The following is a 23,043-nucleotide window of genomic DNA, read 5'->3' as shown; positions in this document are numbered from 1 at the left end:
ATCGTCCCAGAAATAACTGCGATAAAAGATTTTATTATTATCGTTTTGAGATCATATAAATCCACTGATATAAAGATGATGAAATTGAATCAATAATGTAAATACACTCTTTTATCAAAATATTTTATTAGTTATTAAGAATACTGTACGATAAATCAATAATGTGATTATTGTGACAGACCTAACAAGGACTAACGCTGTCTCCCACTGGTTCAATTATGCTTTTTTTATGTTCTGATAGAGATCAATAAATCAAACACTCGGATCATACAAGAAAAATAATCATTGTCAGTGTCGGCCACAGGGCTGTAAACATGCCGTCCAATCGTTTAAGTCTATATACCTCTGTTACACACACACACACACACACACACACACACACACACACAGTTCAACATTAACGAGCAACTGCACAAGAGCTGCATAGAAATCTAAACCGCTCCCTAAACAGCTAACACTGCTGAACACTCCCTCTCTGGAACTCCTCCAGCTGTAGTCTGGCAGTGCAGAACTGAAGGGAGTGGTAGAACCATTTTCCCTTGTTTATGTTCACAGACCAGCACTGCTTTCTACAAACCTGGTTCATTTGAGAGTAAAAGTACAGACAAGTAGCAATTATTAGACGGCTGCAGTAGTCATCCCTTCTTTGAAACAAAAGAAGTAGGCACTGGAGCGCCCCCTGGTGGACTACAGAGCTCAGAGGTCTCATGGGTCTTAACTTTGAGAAGCTAAAACATTACAGAGGCACTAAATTGATTTATTTACATTCAAGAGTGTTTTTACACTTTTGCGGCTACTTGGACATTAGACAATTCTGTTTAATATGAAAGTTAATCACAGTATCCGTCTTACCGGGACTTCAGTTCTGATTTGCATTCACATTAAACATCTCATGACCAGTTTTCACATTATTACTGTTCGGTTCCCATGTGAATGTGGGCCGTTGAGTTTTATGCAACATTACGGATTCATAAAAGCCAGTACTAGGAAGGCGTTTGTATTGATTATGCTAATTAATCAGATCAAGTGTGTTCGATTTGGACTGAAGGAGAACTCTGATAGACTGACCTCCAGGAGGAAGGCTGCTGACCTCTGGATTAAAGCCTAAAAGATGCTAAATCGAAGCTCAAGGCAAATATTAGCATCAGACACAAACAATGAATCTCTAACAGCATAACTGCAACAAACACATGCCTTTTATTCACTACAACCACAGCCTTGAACAATAACACCAAAGGGAATGAGGTTGCAAGGTGTGAGTTTGTGGAGGATTTAGTTGCTGTGTGTTTGAAGTCAGACGTACCACTTCAAAAATAGATAAAGATAAAGATGAAAGGATGTGAACGCTGTAAACAAAGAGGTACACTGAACGAGAGCAAGCTTCATCCATCTCCCTCACCCCAGGTCACAGAGCCGTAAAGCGGACATATTATGATAAATTCCCTTTGTTCAGTAACTCCCTTCTCCAGACTGATGCGTGGATCTGGAGCCCACCAACCCTCACACTGTGAAACAAGACCCATCAGTCAGTTTTCTGAAAGAAGCCGTTCTGATTCTGCTTTGCTTCTGACGTCAAGTGCAGAGACTTTAGAATTGCCCCGCCCCCTCGTCTGAGTCTGTTCAACCCCAGCACTGGACACGTTTATGTGAGAGTGCAAAGACGAGGTTAAACACAACAAGCGCTGAGAAATAAGAGCAAGTAAAAACTGAGAAAATGAGAAGCGAGCGAAAATGGCTAAAAACCAGAGCTACTGCTCCTCGCTCCTCACTGCTGTGTGTTCGGTGTCGGGGTGAACAGCGCGCGGCTCAATAAATTGGTGACCACTGCTTTAAAGGCTAAGCACCACTTAATGGACCTCCATGAATATTTCACATTATTTTAGTTACTGACATATATAAGTATGAATTAAAATGAAAATAGCTGCTTAATTTGCTTTAAAACTGACAATTTTATTAAATTGACGGAAAAACCTGAGCTCGCTACGGAAATTCTTGAACACAACCGTGTGACGTCACTGGTGGACAACAGCTGAACAACGCCGTGGTAAAACACCGTTAAGACTGACTGTTATGACAGTATCTAGCTAAATAACCAACATTTTTCATGACAATAGCCGAGCAATAAGCTAAACTCAAATTTAGAGGTACCGTTATTCTTGTAAATGTGATCGAAGTCGAACTCGAACTCATCCGACACTATAAACCTCCGTAATGCAGCTACGTAGCCGAGTATAATCTGAGCATGCCCATATTGTTGGAAAAGCGCCAGTGAAATGAGCTACAGATAACGGAGTGAGCGGAGTGAGTTGACAAATTTAGTCAATCTTCTGGATATTTTGGGATCTTTGGGCCATTTGTGCACAGATGTCCCACTGTACATTGAGGAAAAGAGAGGGAGCGTGTCACCGTTAAAATCACACTGAATAAATCTATCAGTGCGAGTTTGTTAATAAGTGAGTTTGTGCCTCATTTGTCTAGGCCTCATTGTTCTATTCAAACAATCAAATATAAAAGAGACATTTCTGTCTTTTTCTGCAAAAATAAACAAAACAAAAACAATGCCTCCTGGAGGGAGAGAGTGTTTCTCCTCATTCAGTATTCCCTCCGTCCGATAAGCTCCATCCCTTCAAGAGTTTCACTTCAGAAGACATTAATTAAAATTCCAATTAATTTTTCAATTATAATTATCTCCCCTCTCATACGCACTGGACCGTACAGCGATGTTTATTTGTTTGGTCTTCGTTTCTCTTTTCTTTCCTCCCGGAAGTTGAGCGGACGTTGGTGAATATACTCCGGCTCCGTGCTGAAGGTAAACAGGTTGATAAGAGCTTTCCTCGCAAAAAAGAAACAGACGCCAAGGCCAGGTTTCCATGCATATAAATCAGCAACAGTTTAGTCTGCATGAGAACACACACACACACACACTCAGAAATACAAAATAATAAGCCATGACGGCTTTTCTGTTTTAAATGGGAATTCCACTGTGGCACATTTCAGAGAATTTATTCCAGAACAACAAAATAATTCCACATTTCAGACCTAGGTACCTGTGGGGGGCGCGGGGTGGTTCCTAGACCCCTGCAGGCCCCAAAATGATCAAGGGATGCTCAAATCCCTGTGATAAAATGATATAGTATTTGTGTATGACCTCTGTACGTCCTCTGTAAACCATCTCCAACACAGTGGAGACACTGTGGATCGTTGTGTACCGTGTTGTTGAGAGAAAAATGACCAGAACAAACAGCTGGTAAACATTCAGCGCAGACGCGGACGTCGCAGCCGGCCACAGAGCACTAACAAAAGAAGGAGATGCAAGGCGGAACATAGCTCACACACTGAGTGCTGGAGAGAGACTGAGGATGAGTGACATAGCAGGGGGCGCTTCGCATCATTTCAGTGGCATGGATTCAGCGTGGCACTTGACAACATAAATTTAAGCTTTGTTTTCTGAAATATCTGGATTTGGTCTGAGTCCGTCCAATCACAGCGCTGGACCCGCATTTAAAGACGAGCCGAGTGCAAAGACGAGGTTAAACGCAGCAAAACAGACACAACGAGCGCTGAGAAATAAGAGCACTGGGTAAAAGCAGAGAAAACTAGAACGTAAAAGAAAGAGAACAGAGATAAAATGGCTAAAAAAAAAAAAGATCGTCTACTCCTTGCTCCTCACTGCTCGAGGCTCAGCGAGCGGCTCAAAGAGACAGGGGGAGAACACTGCTGTGGGACTTGTGGGGTTTCCTCTGCGGAGAAGGGTATGTTCAACTGAATATAACAAAACCATGATGGAGCATGATGTTTTAAAACACTTTACATCCATTTCATGTTGAGAATTATTGGAGCTCAATCTTAAAATAGACTCCTCGGCAGAAGCAGGTAAGGCACAAATGAGCAAGGGCCTTTAAAGAACATTTTCCAGGCGTGATTCTGATTAAACCTTCACCTCTAACCTCAGAAATGCTCTGAACACGCTGCCGGAGCTGCCATTTCACAGTGCTCCCTCCCACCGCTGGAGTGAAGGGTCAGAGGAATGGAAATGCCAAGTGCAGCATGAAAAATTCATGTGCTCCTCATTTCGCGACATTCTGTTGATTGTTAAGTGAATATGGCTGACTGCTTCCATTAAGCTAATCCCATAATGTATGTTCACGCTGAGGGCTGTTCTTGCTAAATTTAGCCCCACAGTGATGCAGTTTCCACTCAGGTCCAAGACACTCTGCCGCTTTGAGAAGCACAAACCGTTTAAAGCAGGTTTACAGAGTCTATTACCCGCCTCAGTCTCCAAAACGCTCCTGCATTTCTCAACAGAATGAGGGCATTCTTCAGGAGGTCAGCCCCCTTTCACTGTGGTGAAAGCATTGGTCCAGACTTTTGGAAGTTCCAGTTTGGTCTGAACCAAAGCTGCATGTGTGAAAGATGCCTTGGACCAAGGTCCAGACCAAAACTGGCCCCCTCCAAGGAGTGTTCCTGCCTTGCCCAATGATTCCGGGTAGGTTCCGGACCCACCGCAACCCTGAACTGGATAAGGGGTTTCAGACAATGAATGAATGAATGAATGAATGAATTAATTAATTAACACACAGTGAACATCATGAGGGAGAATAAAATATAACCGTCTCTCTACTCTCACACATCCACTGTGTTAGTTTCTATATCAAGTTACTGTAGTAAACATGAATAAAAATTAAAATTTAAACAACAGCGATTCCCACAGCATTACTTCTGCTTTATCCCAAACCGCACACTAGCACACTTCATAGGGTATAAAAACACACTGCATCATTATCAGAAGGGCACTCAGTAGTCTGGAAATTAAAAGTGTAGGAAGGTGCAGTTTGGGACACAGCATTAATCCTCCAGCTCATGTTCAACCATTTATGGCGGAACGGAAAATACGAATAAGAAGCTGTTAAATAAGTAAGCATTGCAAACGTTAGCAATGTATGTACTGTGTAGAAAGGAACCTGTTCTTTCAGACGCACCCCTTTATAAATCAGTTTTAAATAAGGCCCACGGTGATGGCGACATTGCTGTGAAAATTTGATGGCAGCCACAACAGCATTAGTAATGTCCAGTAATGATAAAACTGGACATCATTACAGTGGAGGCTGTGTATTGTAAGATGTGTCCAAATAAATACCCAACAAAATCTCAGATATATTTAATATACATATTGACCCAATTTATAGTGGATATGTGATGGTAAATTACAAGACTAATCTCTCATGTGAAAATGTATGCGTTAGTTCATGTATATTCTAGAATATAAAGAGAGAGAGAGAGAGAGAGAGAGAGAGAGAGAGAGAGAGAGAGAGAGAGAGAGAGAAAGAGAGAGAAAGAGAGAGAGACGGGTCGATGAATTCGTCTGTCCACAGACAGGGAGGGAGGTAATAAGAAACAGGTGAACAAGGAAACATGGTGCAGCTGGTATGTATCTGTCAATCAATGTTTCAGACAAAAAACAGTAAACACAGGCCCTCAGGTTCACTCTTGACCGCAGTCCAGAGACACAGACGTAGACTGGGTGAGTGTATGAGTGACTGAGTGAGTATGTTTGTGTGTGTTTGTGTGTGTGTGTGTTCGTTTGACTAAGTGAGTGTGAGAGTGTTCATGCTCTGCGTCTGACGCTGTGTGAACCTGAGCAGAATGATGCACTTACAGAAGATCTATGAAGTTGTATGTCTTTTTGTAAAATTAGATCAGGCCAATTAATGAAAAATGGATTCAGCTTAAATAGTCGTTAAGAACTTTTAACAATGTAATCTTGTCTGTTCGTATTATATATCTTTTTCTTTCAGTTCTGTTTGCCCTTAGTTTGGTAATTCTGTGAATACGCGCCCACTGTGTGTTCATGTTCTGTCCCTTTAAAACCACACTACCGCGCTGTAGTCACATGCCTCTGCCTCATCCAATCCAGGCCCGGTTCTAGACTGCTTTGGTTAGGGAAGAGCAGTAAAACATAATGAGTGGGCAAGTCTGAGTTTGATTTGAGCAGAGATGCCAGTTCAATTCAGGGACTGCATACTTCGAAGGACACTTTTATATGTTGATCACATCCCAGCAGTGCGATTATGCTGTCACATTTCCAAGAATCCTTCGTATGTGGCCGACAAATGCGTCCAGATTAGGACGTTTGAATCAGAACAAGCAAGAAAAACAATTGCAATAGAAACATTTCCCAGTTTCTTGTTTTTGTTTTAATTGTCTTTCTTGTGTATGTGTATCAGAAGCGTTGTTCAAGGCTTCTCTACACATGCTGACAAGCTTGTATGTATGGGGAAGCAGCACTGTGTTTAGTAATGCTGTACTTCAAGCACATTCGACTCAAAATAAACCATGAATCAATACATGACTGTATTTAAGCCTTAAATTCGTATATTAGCACTCTTAGGCACAACGCTAATCCAGGCAGGCACTTAGGCCTGCTAGCAACAAGCTAACTTCTGAACCGAATATTTTGTCAATATATATACTGCGTATACTTCGTATACATCTATTGCTCTGGGTTTTTTCTCTTTCACTTGCTTGTAATAATTTTGAATGTCTTTCAACAATAACATTGCCAAATAACCATTTCTTTACCTAGCAGTATCTAATCTCACCTGAGTTTATCTTTACAAAATAATTGTATAACTGTTTCCTTTAGCTGTTTATACGCACACATTACATTTTCTACACTTTGGTTGTGTGGTAGATTTTATGCTGCATTATTTTACACAAAATCAGAATCTTGGTACATTACTGTTGTTTACAAAATAAGCAAATGTTTACTGATTTCTTTTGTCATTTCTTCTATATTTTAATAATTTAAACTCTTATATTTGTAGTAAAAGAAAACGTTTTAATAAATAAAAACATTTAATGCTATTAATATATATTAAATATATACAATTTAATATAATTAATATAAATATAACATATATTTTGTTGCATTAGTGTGAATAAAAGTGTTTTTCAGTGTTTTGTTCATATCACCAAGAATATCGTTATCGCCAAAACAGCCTGAAATATCGTGATATTATTTTAGGTCCATATCGCCCACCCCTACCGTCTGGACAGTTTAACAGCTTTCTAAACAGAAAGAGTCCTAAAAAAAAAGCAGAGCCTCAACAAAAGCTCCTGAGTGACACAGTGACAGAGAGAGAGGGATAAACGCTTTAGAGACGGTCTCAGGAATAGGATACATAGCTGAACAGTGGTTACATGTGATACGTTTTCATATCATTTTAAGTTTATTAAATGTATAATAAATATGCATACATTTAAAACACTGAATACTTCAGTTACAGTGTGAACTAACAGAGTAGCTGACACTAGAAGCCAAAAATATATTAAAGCATATATCAAGCAAAAATATCACCAAAAAATAAGCCAAATCTCCCATAAGTATTTGGGATTAAACTCTAATCGAACAGAATCAGAACAGTACCTCTCCAGTTCTCAATGACAGAACCTGTCTGCTCTGCTGAGCTGCACAAGACAGTCTTTCCGTTTTATATTACTCAAAGAGCCAATCAGAAATAAGCAAAGGACAAAACACGATATTTGGTTGGTTGAGCTGGCTTAGAGTTTGGGTGGGCAATGAGGGCCCTTAGAACCAGCCCTGATCCAATCTCCCACATGAAAGCCACATGAAGGAGAACCTAAACACAAAGAGGGACCGAGCGACTGGAGCAGCTCACACCAAAGAAAAACGCTGTGTCTGTGGTTTGGACGTCTTTGAACATAAAGTCAAATGTAAACACTGAAATAATTGGTCTCAGACCAAAGTTAATCCCCCAGTCTGTTTAACACTGAACACAATCACAAACAGAGCATGAAGAGAGCACAGTTCAAAAACAGAGAGGGAGCTCCCAGCGACATCAGAAACACATATCCCACCTTTAATACGGGAGCGTATTAACAGAACAAGACTCATCAGTGAACTATGAGGCAACAAACAGCAGCAAAACAATCTTCATTAATCCTAATCGAAGTAAAATGTTCAATTAATAGTGGTATTGATTTGCACTCATATCTTCCAGCAACTGTCAATCATCCCAGGGACTAAACATTTCAGACAAAATTTTCTTACAATTCTATCAATGAACAAAAGGACGATGTAAAATGTGGGAAAATCTTCAGAAATGTTTAATGCGTCAGTCCTCTATCCCTCATTTTGCTTAAAGACAATTATCTCCAGCTCCCGCAGGATTCCTCTGTTTCTGAGACAGTAAAATGAGCCCGAGGCCAAACCCAGAGTGTGTTTAGTCTGTTTCTCCTGCTCTGCTTTTGTTTGCCGTTTTTCCTAGTAATTAATTACTCTTCAAATTAAACCTCTCCCATCGGGGAGATAACAGATCCTCTGTGCAGTTTCTTCTATTTAACAGTATAGTAAATGTAAAGAGGTTTTATTTATCCTGTGTCTCGAGTCAGTATCACCTTTAACCACAGCAGCGGAGTCAAAATTGAGAGATTGTGTCGATGATGAACATGTTGAAAACTACACGCCCAATAAATAAGATCACATCAGAGCTGCACCCATTCCACATTTTCACGTCTGATCCCAATTGCTGACACTGAGTACAGATCCAATATCATTCCTTGTTTTCTTAACTTCCAACGGACTGTTGTCGCATGCTGAATGTCTGGCCACACGTCGTCTCCAGCCACATCACGGCACGTCATGCCCCTTGCAGTTATATAGGTTGTTGATGCCTGAGAGAAGAGCTGGGTCTATTTTTTTTTTTTTGCACTTCTCAGCCTTGAGAAGGTGGAAATTTCCCCAAACCCGAGAAAAAACCCTGTGATCAGAGAGTGATTCAGAGTGGCACAACTAAAGCAGGTCATCACACTTCTGTCAGGGCTTTTCATCTCAGTTTATCTGTGATTCCGAGTCAGTTTTAGACCCAAACTTGGGGAAAAATCCCGACGTGACAGAGGAACAAGAACCTCAGCACGCAAGGTGTGCCAGACTGGAGACTGAATTTCATGTCAGTATTTCAAAAAGGAAGAAATAAAATGGCTTTTAAAGAGCAAATAAGATTGCCTTGAATTGAACATTATACACACCCATATTGAAGAAACATGGTGTCTGAATCCTTTTCTCCACCAGGGGGCGGTGTACAGCTTGTGTTAAATGTTTTGGTAGGTTTTTACTCAGTTTGGACTAGAGGGGCTTCACTCTCCATTTGCTGTTAGACAGCCCCCACCCCCTATCACTGGCTGATTTGACAGATCTTGGCAGTTTGCATTCTCCTCCAGAGCATTAAACTATAGTAGCAGTTTGAAAAGAAGTGGTGGCTCAGCCTCAGCAAAAGCACATTTGCCCCACACTCCAGAGGCTGGGGGCGCTGTGTGTGACCGGGGAGGACTCTGAGACGAGTTATACTTCAGAAAAATACAGCAAAAATTATACTTTGTCTATAATACCATTCTTTTAAATGTTACAAAGTTAGACCTTAAGTCTGAGACTAAAAGGAGATGCCAGCCTCCACCATGAGGTGAAAGACACTGCTGTTAATAAGCAGCATTTCCACACAGGTCTAATGGAAAGGTCCTGTCCAAGGGCAGCGGCTCATTTTGTTCATTTCCTTTTCTTTTTTTTTTTTTTTTTCAGGGATGCTGCAACAGAACCGTCATAGTCTGGCACACAGATAAGAGGCCTTTACACAGGCAAAGAAAAACATGTTCCACTAAACCACACAGCAATTATCAGTGTTAAAAGAGAGAGAAACGATCAGATTTCAGGATCGGTTTCAGAGTGTGGTGAGAAGAAAGCTCCAGCGGCGTCAGTGCCATGGCTTTCAGAGCAGAAAACAAAACCTCACGTCTAGGCAAGCTGAGAGCCTCACGCCAGCGCTTTAGAGGAGCAGTCTGTCACTTTATGCATGAACATGATTCCTCATTACGTACATTTTGTTTCTTAAAGCAACACTATGTAGCATTTCTACCTTATAATTACAGCTTCAAAATCATAGAGATGCTTCACTGAGCTGTAATAGGGAGAATGGGGCCTCTGTCGTTGCTACTCTGAGCTCAGCATGGCAGAAATTGCACTATGTAACTTTAGGAGGAGGGTAGGAAACGACAGCGCCCTCACATGAGATAAAAATCCCACTTGCTTTGTCGTCCCTGAATTTGGCAAAGATTTCATTTTTTGACAAGTACTGCAAATTATTTTCTATAAATGAGGGTCCGGGAGCTGATCCAGAAAGCGGGGGTGGCAAGGTGGTCTCTGGGATCCTGGGTGGGATCCTCCAGTTTTCTTACTGTGATGCAGAAGGGGTTAGTTTTGGAGTCAGTGCTGCTGTTTCTCATCCAAATCTCACGATGCTCCCTCCATCCTGGGCTTAGGAAAACTGCCTGGAATCTGCCACCAACCACCCTCAGCAACATTAGGAGACGAAAAACAATCAAAATCACCGAAGTAACAGAGGTCAGGGTAGTATAATCGGTCTCAGTCTGAGTCAGATTCTCAGTCTGATTTAGCCAGAGTCACTGTGAGATAAAGAAACAGAGTCAGATCCATGTCTCAATCTGAATCTGAGACACTGGCAGTCACAGTCCAAGTCTCAGTCTGACTCGGAGTCACTGTCAGTCAGAGTCTGAATCCAAGTCTGAGTCTGTAGTCTGTGAGAACAGCATGAAAGTTCAGCTGCTGTGGAGCTGTTCATTTTCTGATGTCAGACGGAGACAAACACACCTCTCTTCGTTTTTTTATCCGGCTCCGAATGAATGCAGAATATCCCAGCAAGCTGAGAGGATTGGAAAAAAGGCGGAACGGAACGGGGAGGAGTGGGGCGGGAAAGTGCAGACTGGGGCATTTCCGAGCGAACTCAATTATAAATCCAGGTGCATGTGACCAGTGCTGACCTTTTGAATGCTAAACTGGACTCAGCTGCCTTTCCCTTTCCTTTCTTTCCTTTTCATTTATTTTCCTTTCTTTTCATTTCCATTCATTTAAAAGCTGCTCACATTCAGGACTCGTAGTTACAGCGTGTAAAGCACAGGTTCTGACGGACTGGGCCTCAGCATGGAAAATGGAGCCTTAAAGATCCAATACTCTGCTTTTTTTATAGTTTTAATTTTAATTATTCAAGTTTCTCCACAAAAAGACAAACTCGTAACATTTACTTAGGATATATAACCTCCTATCTCCAACATGGTACCATTATTCATGTGCAAAGAAGGGTTTCTTTTCATAATGTGTTAATTTGGAGTCCACCAACCCACACACTGTGAAACAAGCACAGACAGTTTTCTGTGTACTGCCTACATCAGTAAACACAGGATAAAACAAGCCAATCTGACTCTGCTCCGCTTCTGACTTGAAGTACAGAGACTTAATAAATGCCCCGCCCCCTCATCTGAGTCTGTCCAATCACGGCACTGGTCCCGATTTTATGTGTGGGCACAAAGACAAGGTTAAACGAGGTCAGGGTGAACAGGGAGCGGCTCGCTGTCGTTTAATGGATGGAATACAGCAATAGCTCATTTGTACTTGAACATTTACCAGCCTTTACAACTGAACCAGCTCTTTCTGTTACCACCATGTGTAAATGAGCTCTGTTCTCATTGGCTGCTCTCTGTTTATTTACAAACAGTTATGGCCATACTCATTTGGAGGACCCGCTCTATGAGCAGGGTCATTCAGGGACAACAAAACTGTCGTCTCACGTGAGCTGCGTTTTATGGAGAAAATTATTAATGATAAATAATCACTGTCATAGACACCTTTTGGGTTTATAAGATATTAAAATATTAACTCAAAAAGGACTTCAGAACCAAACCAACAGATAAACTGTGTGTCGTTAAAGATTATTCACTGCATCACACAGTGTTTACATATTTATCTGTTTCAGATTCTGTTCATTTTGCCCCAGGACATGACCTGACTCTGGCTTTAAGAGCATTTCCTACAGCTTTCAAGAGCAAACTGGCCGTAAAAGCTGTAATGCTTCGTGGACTGTTCGTCCGAAACAACTCGGGCGCTGAGTAAGCGTTATATTTCGTTTGGCAAACAGACAAAAGCGCGTAAAAGCAAGGTCGAGTCCAGTTCCTGAGCGTCTGAAGGAGAACGGGGATGAGTGATCATCTCCTTCACGAAGGTCCATTACACACTACACAAAAAATAAAAGATTTATGCACATGCTCAGACGAGTCCAAAGACTCAGATACCTCACACGACCTTCGGCAGAACAGCGTGCTTCGGGTTTCTTCGACCTTGATGAGAAACAGCGCCCCGACTTTGGGTCTTAATTGTTAAAAAAGTTAAAAAGTATCAGTGTCAGCCTTCAGTACTTCCTTTGAGATGAAGAATGTATGCTTCCTTATCCCTTAATGAACCAGTCTATGCTCCATGGAGAGGGTCCCCCACACCATGGGGTGGACATTAGGTGTCAGTATATATAACGGCTGTTTCATAAATGTGAAGAATAATCACGATAGAAAATTCATCACAACTCCTTTAAAGCAGAACTCTAATCATATGACATTGAAAAGTCTGTTATGAGGGGTTGTCGATATTGCAATAATGCCATATCACTAAAGGAAACATGCTACCTAGTGTTCCTTTAAAGAACTGAATTAATGACGACAAAACTAAGGCTTAAAGCAACACTAGGTAATATTTGTATCTTAAAATTTCAGCTTCAAAATCATTGTGATGCTCCACTGAGCTGTAATAGGGAGAATAGAGATTCTGTCTTTGCTACTCTGGGCTCAGCACTGCAGAAACTGCACTATGTAATGTTTGGGGGAATGTAAGGAAACCAACCCCCTACCTGAAACCAGTAAATGTCACTGTGGTGGTACCCTTAAGTGTCTATATCCTTTACCTTTAACTGCAACTTATTCCATTATAATTGTAGATTGGTGTTGGTTGTGTTGGTTTCATACGTCCCACTGGAAATAGATGAATAGTTGAGGGTCTCCCGATTCTAAATATAAAAATTGTATGTGTCTAATTTTCCAAAAACACGCACAATAGCTCAGAGTTAAAGAAACAAACCAAAACCCACTGGAGATGATGTGAAGGCTCGACTGAGCCAAAGCCACTGGGAATAAACTGCTCTGGGTGTGGTCTTATTTTTCCGTTCTCATTTTTTATTTCTCTACACTTGTTGTGTCTGTTTTGCTGCGTTTACCCTCGTCCTTGCGATTTCACATAAACACAAGTCCGGCACTGTGATTGGACAGACTGAGACGAGGGGGCGGGGCGATTCTAAAGCCTCTGCACTCAAGTCCTTCTCTCCATTCATCTTAGTGAGTGATGGCTCACAAGCTGCTGTGCATGTTAATACAGGAGGAGAGGCTTGATTTTATTGGATTATCGAGGATAAGGACTGAGAGCATCAATAAACAGAGTGGGCTCTGTCTGTGTGTGTGTGTGTGTGTGTGTGTGTGTGTGTGTGTGTGTGTGTGTGTGTGTGTGTGTGTGTGTGTGCCCGCACACTGAGATGAGAAGTCACCTTCACACGAGCCATTAGCCATGCAAAATATACAGTATATGACAAGTTAATGGGACATACTAGAGCAGCTGCACATGAGCCTAAGCACACCTCACTTAAAGCTGAATGTCACCTAGAGCCGCCCTCAACCGTGGAGCAGTGGAACGGTGTCATGTGGAGCCTTTAGGGCACCTGTAAGATGTGACAGGGATTCAGAGTGGATTCTCCACACTGATTTTTTTTGTTGTTGTCATACCATTCTCTAGGCCAATAAATCTGGTCAATATCTTGAATTCAGTGAATACAATATCAATTTCTACTAGTGACGCACGATTATATCGGAATTATATTGGTATCATCAGATAATCGTTTTTTTAATCAATATTGGCATCGAGATTTTTTTTTGTTTTTTAATTTGCCAATATTTCAAACTGATTATTGCTGACCTTTGGCTTGAACATGTAAAAATAATTGGGCTCCTAATGTTCCACCACTGAGAGTGGGGAGTAGTGTAAAGGCAGAGCTGAAGCTCTTATTTCTGTATGTGTTTAATCCTTTAAGTTAATGTTAATTTATTATTATTGGTTTTATTTGTTTGGGTTAACCTATTATTATATTTAAATTGTTAAATTAAACAAGAATTTAGATTTGTCACCAGTCTCTGTAAGGTTCAGAAACTAAATGTGGCAGTTTTCTCAGGAGACACATTTCATTTTATTTTATTTATTTATTTTTACACACTGTTAGTTGAAAGCTAAAATGTGCAAATAAATGTTACGTTTGTCTACAGCATTAATCCAGAGTATCTCATTGGTTTTGACATCAGCAGATATATACACATGTAACATCAGATATCAGTATCAGCCCAGAATTCCCATATTTGTGCATCCCAATTTTCTATGTAATTATTTGCTTGTTTCATTTATTTTATTGTGACACTGTAATGTCACCAGACTCGAGACAACGAAACTGAGCCAAAACCATGTTTTAAGAACATTTACTGAACCCTTAAAGGGGCACAGGGAAATGGAAGTAAGGGAACAATCAGCAATTTGGAACATGTTTTTGGTGAGATTCAGTGCCCCCTTCTTCAACATGGTGAACCCCCACAAAACACCACACCTCGCTACACACAAATCCCCTAACACCATTAAAAACCTCAAAAATAGCCCCTAAACTAACTGAAGGTGCCACGCTGAGCATGCTGGGAGCTCCCCCTCTGGGCCCTGAGCCCCATAATACTAAAACAAAATAGTCCCTGCTCGCAAATTAAAAGCAAGGTGGGAAAATGCCAGACTGGTTAAATCAAGCGAATCATGAAAGTTTTGCCTCACTCACCAACAGCAAGATGAAAAAACTTACATGCCAAAATAAAAGCCCCCTGTGTTTACCTTAAATTAACCTTTTAAGTGAATTAAATGTGTAATTGATTGGGTACAATATGCTTTAATTTTTTAGTAAAGCAATTTATGCATATTAAACAGTTTAATTAGATATACAATCCAGGCTTACACTGTGAATGCCATCAAATCTTCACAGCGGTGTTCAGACACCTGGTCTAAAGCCTTCTTGGAAGAATAGATCCTGGTTAATGTCCTTCTTTGCGCTTCCTTTCAGAAGTTAGTGTGTGCAGGTGTGTGTGCAGGTGACAAGCTGCTGTGTTATACAGCTGTGTCCAGATGCTGAGCTCTGTGGACCTTATTCAGATAGAAGTCCGTCGTCTCCCGCTCCTGGGAAGGCTGGGTTTCTGACCTGCTGTGAGGAGATGTTGAGTTTTAACCCAGACTGGAGAGTCTTTGATGTCTCTGGACGTCGGAGTGTGTTTTCTCAGAACAGAAGCTTGGCGCTGGAGTGTGTCCAGCAGGAGGAGAGCGGTCGGTGAATGAAGTCTCTGTACAATGAGGAGCCGTGTGAGTGCGCTCAGATCCAGCAACAAAGCCCACAATTCAGCTGTTTAAACCACTCAGGAGCTGTGGCATGGGAAGGGTCACGTGCACAAGGCCTTGCTGCCCTCACACTCAGCCACTGAGGTGTGTGGGTGTGTGTGTGTGTGTGCGTGCTTGTTTTTATATATTTGTTAGGACCCGATGCCTATGGATATGACGATCTCAGATTTGGATTTTTTTTGCATTTGTTTGAACGTTTTCACGGTTCTCACGTTTTCTCATTTTTAAATATATTGCTCAATGTGAAAAACTAAAAGAGTGAAATGATCTTACTGAGGTTAAGGTTACTTAGGTGTAGTGTTAATTTGAGACGGCGCGGTGGTAGTGTCTCAGTCACAGCTCCAGGGGCCTGGGGTTGTGGGTTCGAGCCTCCATTCAGTTGACTGTGAGGAGTTTGGTGTGTTCTCCCCGTGTCGGCATGGGTTTCCTCCGGGTACTCCGGTTTCCTCCCACGGTTAATACACTACACGTCTAAAAATGTGTAGACACCTTAATAAGATGGGGGCGCTCATGAGCCTACCTGTGTGTACAATGCCTATTGTGATCCAAGAGGGGTATAAAGCACCCCCCAACACACACACACACACACACACACGAATATATAAAGACTTGGAGTGCTATCTTTAGAAAGATCTGAGACCCAAAACTACATCACCTTGCCTCAGCACCTGACCTAACTCTGTTTATGTGGCTGAATGCCACCAAATCCTCACAGCGGATGTTTTTACACCTACTGTGACAACCTTCTCCTGATGAGCAGAGAGTATTACAGCATGGAAAAGGGCTTAAACTCCCAACAAACGTCCATCGTTCCAGAAAACACCTTAAATAACGGTGTCCACTGAGGTTTCTTTCTGCAGTGGAGGAGCTTGCACTGTAGGGTCTGCAGCTGGAAGGGTAGTGAATCTCCAGCTGTTGGGCTGCTGTTTGACCGCTGGACGCCTGTAATGGAGTTAAGTGTGCGGTAGCTAATGCAGTGGCAGATTGGAAACAGGTTTCCCCATTAGTGAACCCAGAGCTGGTTTATAAAACGTCGTCTATTTTCACAGAAAGTGGAAGCAGACGTGGGTCAGGGGCGCGCTGAACCTCCTCTGTGTTTTAAGCTGGTGTCGCATACATAACAGTCCTGGTGGGCTGCAGAAAGAAGGGAGGGGTGGGGGGGGGTCAGGAAAAGCCTGCTTCTGATTTATTTCTCTGTAGATGCAGGAATGGAGGGAACGAAAGGATCACTTTATTCACTTTCTCTTTTTACGTTTGAAGGCTGTGTGGATGCTCCAGCTGCTCCTCACACTGCGAATCGGACCAATAGAGAGAGGGCTGTACAATAATTCAACATCAATTTCTATCACTATATAATGTTTTAATAAGAATGATTTGCACTGCTGCGTGCTCGGGGTCAGGGTGAACAACGGGTGTCTCGTTAACATTTAAAGCAGTGAATGTGGGCCGTTGAGACTGGGGACAACACTGTTGTGGGGTTCTGAGAATGTCCCCTTGTTGTGTTTGTTGTTGTCTTTTGTCAGTGTGTCAGTGTAGTGTAAAAATACTGACCAAAGTCAGCACAGTAACCTCATTTATCACAATAGCAACCTCAGCCCCTCGTATCTCCCACCCGAGTGGAGCTGCTCTCACGGGGGGCCTTTGGCAGGTTTTAGCCACTGCTTCTTGGCAGGAAAGAGGAGCCCGGTCGGGTCTGGAAATGTCCCCTTGTTTGTGTGGCAGGTCTAAAAACCGCCTCCGTGCCACAAAGGCTCCTAAAAATGCAGTCACGACCAAATATAAAAATAAAACGGCGTGTATTCTCTGCCAGGAGCCGGCCCGAATGCCATCCAGCGCCCAGATAAGAACCGTAAACTCTGATACCCAACACCACAGGCAGCTCCCTGTAAAAGCTCAGGCTCTCATTAGACCCACGCCCTGGAATTAGCCAAATTCAACCCATATGGAGCAAACAGCACCAAGCGGCTTTCCAGCATGAGGCAACAGTGGGCCAGGGCCGAGCAAGAGAGAGAGAGAGAGAGACAGTCACAGCTCACTACCACACACACATACAGAGAGAGAGAGAGAGAGAGAGAGAGAGAGAGAGAGAGGGAGAGAGAGAGTCACAACTCACTACCACACAGAGAGAGAGAGAGAGAAAGTGAGAGAGAACTCACTACCAGAGAGAAAGAGAGAGAGAGGGAGAGAGAGAGAGGGAGAGAGAGAGAAAGCGAGAGAGAACTCACTACCACAGAGAGTGACAACTCACTACCAGAGAGAGAGAGAGAGAGAGAGACAGCTCACTACCACAGAGAGAGAAAGAGAGAGAGAGAGAGAGAGAGAGCGCTCACTACAGAGAGGGAGAGAGAGAGCTCACTACCACAGAGAGAGAAAGAGAGAGAGAGAGAGAGAGCGCTCACTACAGAGAGGGAGAGAGAGAGCTCACTACCACAGAGAGAGAGAGAGAGAGCTCACTACCACAGAGAGAGAGAGAGAGAGAGAGAGAGAGAGAGAGAGAGAGAGAGAGAGAGAGAGAGAGAGAGAGAGAGATTGATAAAACCTTTATTATAGCCAAAGACCTTACAAAACCGTGTACAAAAACGCTGGAGAGAGAGAGAGAGAGAGAGAGAGAGAGAGCTCACTACAGAGAGGGAGAGAGAGAGCTCACTACCACAGAGAGAGCTCACTACCAGAGAGAGAGAGAGAGAGAGAGAGAGAGAGAGAGAACTCACTACCACAGAGAGAGAGACAACTCACTACCACAGAGAGAGAGAGAAAGAGAGAGAGCTCACTACAGAGAGGGAGAGAGAGAGAGCTCACTAGCACAGAGAGAGAGAGCTCACTACCAGAGAGAGAAAGAGAGAGAGAGAGAGAGAGCTCACTAGCAGAGAGAGAGAGAGAGAGAGCTCACTACCACAGAGAGAGAGAGAGAGAGAGAGAGAGAGAGCTCACTAGCACACAGAGAGAGAGAGAGAGAGAGAGAGAGAGAGCTCACTACCACAGAGAGAGAGTGAGAGCTCACTAGCACACAGAGAGAGAGAGAGAGAGAGAGAGAGAGAGCTCACTACCACAGAGAGAGAGAGAGAGCTCACTAGCACAGAGAGAGAGAGAGAGAGAGAGAGCTCACTACCAGAGAGAGAGAGAGAGAGAGCTCCCTACCAGAGAGAGAGACAAAGAGAGAGAGAGAGAGCTCACTACAGAGAGGGAGAGAGAGAGAGAGTTCACTAGCACAGAGAGAGAGAGCTCACTACCAGAGCGAGAGAGAAAGAGAGAGAGAGAAGGTGAGAGCTCACTACCAGAGAGAGAGAGAGAGAGCTCCCTACCAGAGAGAGAGACAACTCACTACCACAGAGAGAGAGAGAAAGAGAGAGAGAGAGCTCACTACAGAGAGGGAGAGAGAGAGAGTTCACTAGCAGAGAGAGAGAGCTCACTACCAGAGAGAGAGAGAAAGAGAGAGAGAGAGAGAGAGAGAGAGAGAGAGAGAGAGCTAGCACAGAGAGAGAGAGAGCTCACTACCAGAGAGAGAGCGAGAGAGAGTGCGAGAGAGAGAGCGTGAGAGAGAGAGAGAGAGAGAGAGAGAGCTCACTACCAGAGAGAGAGAGAGAGAGCTCACTACCAGAGAGAGAGAGAGAGAGCTCACTACCACAGAGAGAGAGAGAGAGAGCTCACTACCAGAGAGAGAGAGAGAGCTCACTACCACAGAGAGAGAGAGAGAGAGAGAGAGAGAGAGAGAGACAGCTCACTGCCACAGAGAGAAAGAGAGAGAAAGAATACATAGGTTATACATTTAGCATTGAATAAATGGAGACCGCCCAAGGTCTTAGCTCACCCAGGTGTCTGTTGGCTCGGTGTACTGGGCTACTCCCATGTTTTCTGCTTCTCCATCAGGTAAATTTGGCCCTAGTCCTGGAACCGGGTTCTTTTTAGTCCCTGTTCTCTCATGGTTCATAACAAGCCGAGTGGGGACTAAACCGTGGCGTGTAAACATCGCAGAGCGCTGAGTGTCCAGAGAGAGTCATCAATCTACGGCACGCGGTGCAGGCGTCCAGCACAAACGCCCCATCTGTAAAACCTCTAGCTACAGCACAGGTCATATTTGTTTTTATCCGACAGATAGCTCTGAAAATTATGCTGTGGTCTTTTAAAGAGGTTCAAACGCTCCTTGGATCGGTGGCCAATGAAAAACTCCAGCGGGAGCTGGACGCCGCAGCGAGGAAGGAACAAACTCTACTGATCTGTCTGAACTGATGACGGAGCTGTGTTCAGAAATGCTTAATGTTACTGCCGTGTAGTTGTGGTTTCCAAAGCCTGCTGTTCCCATTAGAGATGGGGTTTTGAGATGACACCAGATACATTTTGGAGGGAGGTGCTGTAGGAACGGAAAACCAACCAGGGACCAGGAACAAAACAGAGAGCAGAGTCCAGTAGAGACCAGCAGATTAGGGACGACCATGTCGTGTAGAAGCACCATGTGTTTACAAAAATATAAGGCAGCTACATTTTCTTAGGGTCCAACTGCTTTCAAAATTACATTCATATACTACCCTTTGCTCTGGGAAATATTCAAATACTCAACTTATTAACTACAAAACAGGATCTAGGCACTTTACCCCTCAGAGGCACAATATTAAAAACAGCCCCCCCTTGCTCATGTATAACTATGCAAATCTAAAAACCACACCGATGTGACTCTGTGAAACAGAATATGAAAATGATCATTGCCAAAAATCAGGTTATGACCTCTTTTGTTCCATTCCCAACAAAATATACACACATGCAGTTTTAAACAGGAAACAGCTCACTTCTTAAGTGCACCTGTGCATTAACGTGTGGCTCCTGTGTGCACCAACACACACACACTCTGAAACAAAACCACCCAGTCAGTTTTCTGTGTGCTCCAAGTCTGAAAACACAGGACACAACAAGCCGTTCTAATCCTGCTCCACTTCTGATGTCAAGTGCAGAGACTTCAGAATCCCCCCGCCCCCCTCACCTGAGTCTGTCCAATCACAGCACTGGACCTGCATTTATGTGAGAGGGCAAAGACGGGGTTAAACGCAGCAAAACAGACACAACGGGCGTGGAGATATAAGAGCACTGAGTAAAAACTGAGAAAACGTGAATGGAGAAGAAAGAGAACTGAGCGAAATCTGCTGGTGTTGTTTGTTGTTGTTTTTAGCTATGTCCAACATGTCTTATAATCAGGTACATTCAGTCACTCTGAGGTCAGCTCATTGTCTAAGCCCACTCACGTTTGATTCCCTGCTCAGGTAGCACAGATCAGTAAGATCTAGGTTTCTAGGGTTCAGTTCCCTGCTCAGGTAACACAGTAAGAGCTGGTAAACTAGGGTTTGATTCCTTGCTCAGGCAAAATGCAGATCAGCAAGAAGTGATGTATTGGATTTGACTCACTGCTCAGGTACAGAACAGAGGCACCAATGAGCAGGGTTCAAGTCCCTGCTCGGGCAAACCACCGATCTGTAATTACTGAATCATAAATTATTAACAACTGGGAAACCTATTACAGTCCAAATTATTAATGTCAAATAATAATGAGGATGATGGACAATACAATCAATAACAATCTACGGCGCTCTGTTTGACAATACTCGCCTTCCCAACAAACTGTCCCCTATGTCCTCTCTGTCCCCTTCTGCCATCGAATATGCTCTTAATAAAAAACCATACAGCCATGAAATGCAAAGCTCTTCTGAACTGAAGCACACTCGGTGGAAGAGAGATGCTCAACATGAGCCACATTTGTATCCACGGCTCCCTGTTCTCCAATGTTCCACCCATGAATAAAGCCTCTGAGTATCACCTACACGCTTCTTCAGCCAGACATTCTGCTCGCTTTCGTCTCCAGCTGGATTTCACAGCCCAGAAATCTAAGTTAAAGGCAGAAAATGCATAGAGAGCTTGAAGTGCATGGTACATCCAGCTGGAGACTGTGTCCTTTGCCGTTTCGTTCAGTACAAACCATGGAATTTCTTTCCTGATGGAGTACATAGAGCTCATATGAAACACCGTGAAGACACTGAATGGAAATATGATTTGTCACAATTAAAATAATGTGAACCATTATGATGTCATAGCTACTTATATAATGGTAGAAACTGGGGGAATCGGTCCCTGCTTTGCCCCTGGATTTACACCAACGCACGTACCAACTACACCACAGGCAGAAATAAAAAGCAACACACATTAATTGCATTGCTCCCCAACATTGAATGTCTCATAAAGGCCTCCTGGAAAGAGTTAAAACTCCCAAATGAGTTTATGACGAGAATAACAGGACTTATATTGGGAAAACACATTGCTATTTTATCAAAAAACAACCTTGAAATCATGTCAATGCCCAAAAATCCACTCCAAACAACATATATCATGTAAATAAGAGACGCTTGGAAAGTCTTTTACAATGCATCTTGTAATGACACCCCTCCAAATGCTCCATAGCTCCCTTAGATCTTTAGAATTACAATATAATACCTTGTATATAGAATAGAATACAGCATAGTACAGCCTTTAAGTGATTTGTATGCTTAAAGCCCATTCTTAGCTAAATATATCATGCATAAAGAACATTTTGGAAGTATTCTGCCGTGCATTTCGGAAGGCAGTTCATTGGCAAGTTCCCTCAGATCTTCAGGATTAAGGCACTTTGCTGTGGAATTAAGCACAACGCAGCACTGGTAGGATCTGTACGGCTAGAGTCCCCTGACAACAACATATATCATTAAAAAATGAACATTTTGAAAGTGGTCTGCCATGCATTTTGGAAGGAGACCCTTTCAAAAGGTCCATAGCCCCCCCCCAGAGCCTCATAAACCCCCCCAATGTATGCAGTGCTAGCTTTAATAAAGCAAATATTAAGCATAATCCAGCATTGGTATGAATTGTACAGTTAAAGCTCACACTTAGCAACATATATAATGGGGAAAATGAACATTTTGAAAGTGGTCTTGCGTGCGTTTTGAAAGGAGACACATTCAAAAGCTCCGTAGCCCCCTCAGTGCTTCATAAACCCCAAAAATACAAGGCACTCTGCTGCTGCTGGTGTTCAATTTCACTTCAGCAACAGCATTGCTTTACTAATCTTCTGCTATTTGTGCTACTGAAGCCTTACACTTCAACAACACCCGCTCAAACCCAGCGGCACACACAAAGCCCCAAGCTCAAGCTGATAGAAGAAGAGTAAAAAAAAAAGCTTATTCCCTGTTTTTAACCAGAAGTATCAACAAATCCAGCACTCACCAGGTCTCCACCGCTCCGCCGTGTGCATATCTCTCCGCAACGCTTTAAAAAACCAAAGCAAAACGCAAGAAAACGCAAACAAGTCCACTTTATCCACTTCTCCCGTTGTTTTTCCTTTCCGTTCCCACGGTAAGAGCTCGCATTAAATCCCGTTGCCGGTGCAGCTCCACACTTTCTCCGCGTTCTCTCCTTCTACACACACCACAGGCTTTCTCAGCACAAACCGCGCCCCCACCACACTCTGATTGGCTGACAGTGCGCTAATATCCCGCCTGCTCGTTCCCTGATTGGTTAACAAACTCCCGCCTCTTCTGCCGTTAGAGGCTGCCAGTTCGTGCTCGCGGTTTTCCCTCAAACCCAGCTTTGGGATTGTTCGGGTCATCCCGGAAAGGTTCGGAGAGTTTCGACTCGGAGAAGTCGTTAAACGGTAAACT

The 23,043-nt window shown here is 43.0% G+C and overlaps 1 protein-coding gene across 1 annotated transcript in view; it reads right to left on the bottom strand.

The window, feature by feature from the left end:
• Positions 1-22,777, bottom strand: part of LOC136675335 (receptor-type tyrosine-protein phosphatase F-like) — a 186,576-nt gene extending 163,799 nt beyond the window's left edge. Inside the window, exon 1 of the mRNA XM_066651822.1 lies at positions 22,610-22,777. The gene's annotated coding sequence lies outside the window, so the exon portion shown is untranslated. The remainder of the gene's footprint in view (positions 1-22,609) is intronic.
• Positions 22,778-23,043: the final 266 nt, after the last annotated feature.

This window comes from Hoplias malabaricus, chromosome X1 (genome assembly GCF_029633855.1).
Source record: "Hoplias malabaricus isolate fHopMal1 chromosome X1, fHopMal1.hap1, whole genome shotgun sequence".
Lineage (NCBI taxonomy): Eukaryota > Metazoa > Chordata > Actinopteri > Characiformes > Erythrinidae > Hoplias > Hoplias malabaricus.
This window is presented reverse-complemented; position numbering and strand designations above follow the sequence as displayed.